Here is a 3,251-nt window from a genome sequence, read left to right on the forward strand (position 1 = left end):
TTTGCTGGAGGTGGAAGTTTTTCTATGGCTTCAATTTTTACTTTATCCACCTCTAGCCCATCCTTTGAAACCTTGTACTTAAGCACAATTCCTTCTTTAACCATGAAATGGTACATTTCCCAGTTCAACACCAGATTAGTCTCTTCATATCGTTTCAATATTCTCTCCAAGTTTTTCAAACAGATTTCATATGTTTGCCCATAAACTGAGAAATCGTCCATAAAGATTTCAATTGAGTCTTCAAGGTACTCGGAGAAGATTGCCATCATACACCTTTGAAATGTGCTCGGCGCATTGCATAGTCCAAAAGGCATGCGACGAAAGGCGAACGTTTCATATGGACAGGTAAATGTGGTCTTTTCTTGATCCTCTAGTGCGATCATAATCTGGTTATAGCCTGCATACCCATCAAGGAAATAGAAATAGTCATTCCTTGCTAGGCGGTCGAGCATTTGATCAATGAAAGGTAAAGGGAAGTGATCTTTCTTTGTCGTCGCGTTGAGCTTCCTATAGTCCATACAGATCCGCCAACCTGTGACAGTCCTCATGGGGATCAACTTGTTGTTTGCATTGGGGACTACTGTCATCCCACCTTTCTTGGGAACGCATTGCATGGGGCTAACTCACATGTTATCGACGATAAGGTATATAATGTCAGTGTCTAACCATTTAATGATTTCTTTTTTAACAACCTCTCTTATCGCAGGGTTCAGTTTGTGTTGAGGTTCTATTGAGCCTTTCTAGTTTTCTTCGAGCCGAATTCTATGCATGTAGTACGTCAGGCTAATAACTCTTATATCTGCGATCGTCCATCCGATTTCTCTAATATATTTCTTCAGAATACTGAGCAGCGCAGTTTTTTTTTCTTCCGGTAACGCAGAGGATATGATTACTGGCAAGGTTTCATTCTGGCCAAGGAAAACGTACTTCAAGTGATTTGGTAGAGTTTTCAGCTTCAGTGTAGGTGGTTGCTCTAAGGAGGGTTTCTGTGTTTTTCTTTCTTCATTCAAATTCAACTTTTCTTTATTGTTCACTGTCTCTATTATTGCACGACAGGTTTCTAAGGATGTTGTCGCATCCTCTCTTTCTTCATTTTCTTCCTCGGACTCCCAATCTTCAACACAACTGTGTTCATCATCGGAATTTGATAAGCCTTCATCTTTTTGGAATTTCACTGCCTTGATAATATTAAACCTGAGTTTCTTTCCATTGATGCTCACTGTGATTTCTCCCTTGTGCACATCTATTTGAGCACGACTAGTAGACAAGAATGGTCGTCTCAATATAATTGGCACATCTTTATTTGCTTCATAATCTAGAATGATGAAGTCTGCAAGTAGAATGAATTTGTCAATTGTGACCAAGACATCCTTCAATTTTCCTTCAGGGTGTACCAAGGACCTATCTGCAAGCTGGAGAGTCACCGTTGTGGGTGTCAGCTGACCTACATTCAATTGTTTGAAGATTGAAAGGGGCATTAAGTTTATGCTTGCCCCAAGATCGCATAATGTTTGACCAATGTAGATCTCTCCTATTGAGCCAAGTATTGTAAAGCTGCTTAGGTCGCGCATCTATGGTGGGATTATAGTGTTTGATTCTTGTGTTAATGCCACCGTGGTGAATTTTCCTGTGCTTCTCTTCTTCGAAACCATATCCTTAAAAAACTTGGCATACACCAACATCTGTTCTATCGCTTCTGTAAACGGAATATTGATGTGTAGTTGTTTCAATATTTCCAGGAAGCGATGATACTGACCTTCATCATTTTGCTTCTTTTTCAGTCTTTAAGGGAATGAAGGTATCTATACTTTTACTGTTTCACGGTCTGGAAGCTTAGAGGTGATCGCATCTTCAAGTTCCATAATCTCGGGCTCCTTTGACTTAGTTTACGTCAACGGTTTCTTTGATTCCATCGCATTTGAATCGGTCCTGCTAGGCTCCTTCCTAACTTCCACTGTCGCCTTTCCACTTCTCAGGGTGACTACTTGGCAGTGTTCTTTCCTTGTATTCCCCGAGTTGCGTGGGAGCTTAGTTGAGCTAGGCAGTGTCCCATGCGGTCTGTTTTTTCAGCTCTCCCGCAATTTATCCTATTTGGATTTCTAAATTGTGGATGGACGTCATTTGGCTCTGGAGGATTGTTTCATTTTTCTCAATTTATTTCTTTAACAAATTATCCAGAGAGGATTATGGTGGTATTTAAGAGCTGCTGGCTTACTGTTGCTGTTGACCGTTAGTTCTCTGGAAAAATCCTGGTGGTCCTTTTCTTTGCGCCATAGGTTGACAAACTTGTTGTTGGTTATTTTTTCAAGCAAAATTAGGGTGGTTTCACCATCCGAGGTTGTGCGTGTTTGAAAAAGGGTTGTTCTTGATAAAGTTGATTGACATCAGATTTCGTGGACACTCTTCAACAGAATGTGATTCTTCACATGTAGCACAACTGGTGCTTGTCTATTCTATCGCATTGACTTGCCCTCTTTGCATTATGGGATTGTTTATTGCGATGCCCTATAATAAATTTATCATCACATTCATTTGATTTTGCAATGATGCGATGGCACCATTACTTGCATTACCTTCTCTGCGTTTTGCTCTCTGATCTCTTTCTTGCCAATCTTCGTGGTTTTTCGAGATGCGATCAAGAATGTTCTTTGCCTCATCATATGTTTTATCCAGTGGACCTCTTGCTACTGCTGCATTGGCAGCTGTCTGCGATGCAGAATTTAGTCCATTATAGAAAATCTCCATTTGGAGGCAATCTGGCAATCCATTATATGGGCAGTCGTGCACTAGTCTCTTGAATCTCGCCCATGCGTCACTGAGCGATTCATCTTGATCTTGTTCAAAATTGGTGATCAATTTCCTCCTTCTGGAATTCTCGGTAGGAGGGAAATACTTCTTCATAAACTTCTCCACAACTTACTCCCATGAAGTTATCTCTTCTGGTTCGAGGGAGTATGCCCATTTTCTTGCTTTATCGCATAGTGAAAATGGAATTAACATGAGTTGAACCTCTTTAGTAGAGATATTAGGGAACACAAAATTGTTACAAATTTCAATGAAGCTTTGTATATGGGCGTGCGAATATTCACCACGCCATCCTCTAAACTGTCCTGCTGTTTGTATCATTTGTAACATTATTGGCTTCATCTCGAACCTTGATCCATCTAATACTGGTCTCATGATTCCTGGGGAGAAATCATATGAGTTTGGTGACACATAGTCCCGGATGGGTCTATTGCGATCATTTTCCA

General features: G+C 40.5%; 1 non-coding gene across 1 annotated transcript; it reads left to right on the top strand.

Moving 5' to 3' along the window:
- The first annotated feature begins 2,761 nt into the window (after window positions 1-2,761).
- On the top strand, window positions 2,762-2,868 carry LOC120070109. Its single transcript, XR_005479788.1, has one exon. It is a non-coding gene; the product is annotated as a small nucleolar RNA R71 (small nucleolar RNA).
- Window positions 2,869-3,251: the final 383 nt, after the last annotated feature.

This window comes from Benincasa hispida, unplaced genomic scaffold (genome assembly GCF_009727055.1).
Source record: "Benincasa hispida cultivar B227 unplaced genomic scaffold, ASM972705v1 Contig916, whole genome shotgun sequence".
Lineage (NCBI taxonomy): Eukaryota > Viridiplantae > Streptophyta > Magnoliopsida > Cucurbitales > Cucurbitaceae > Benincasa > Benincasa hispida.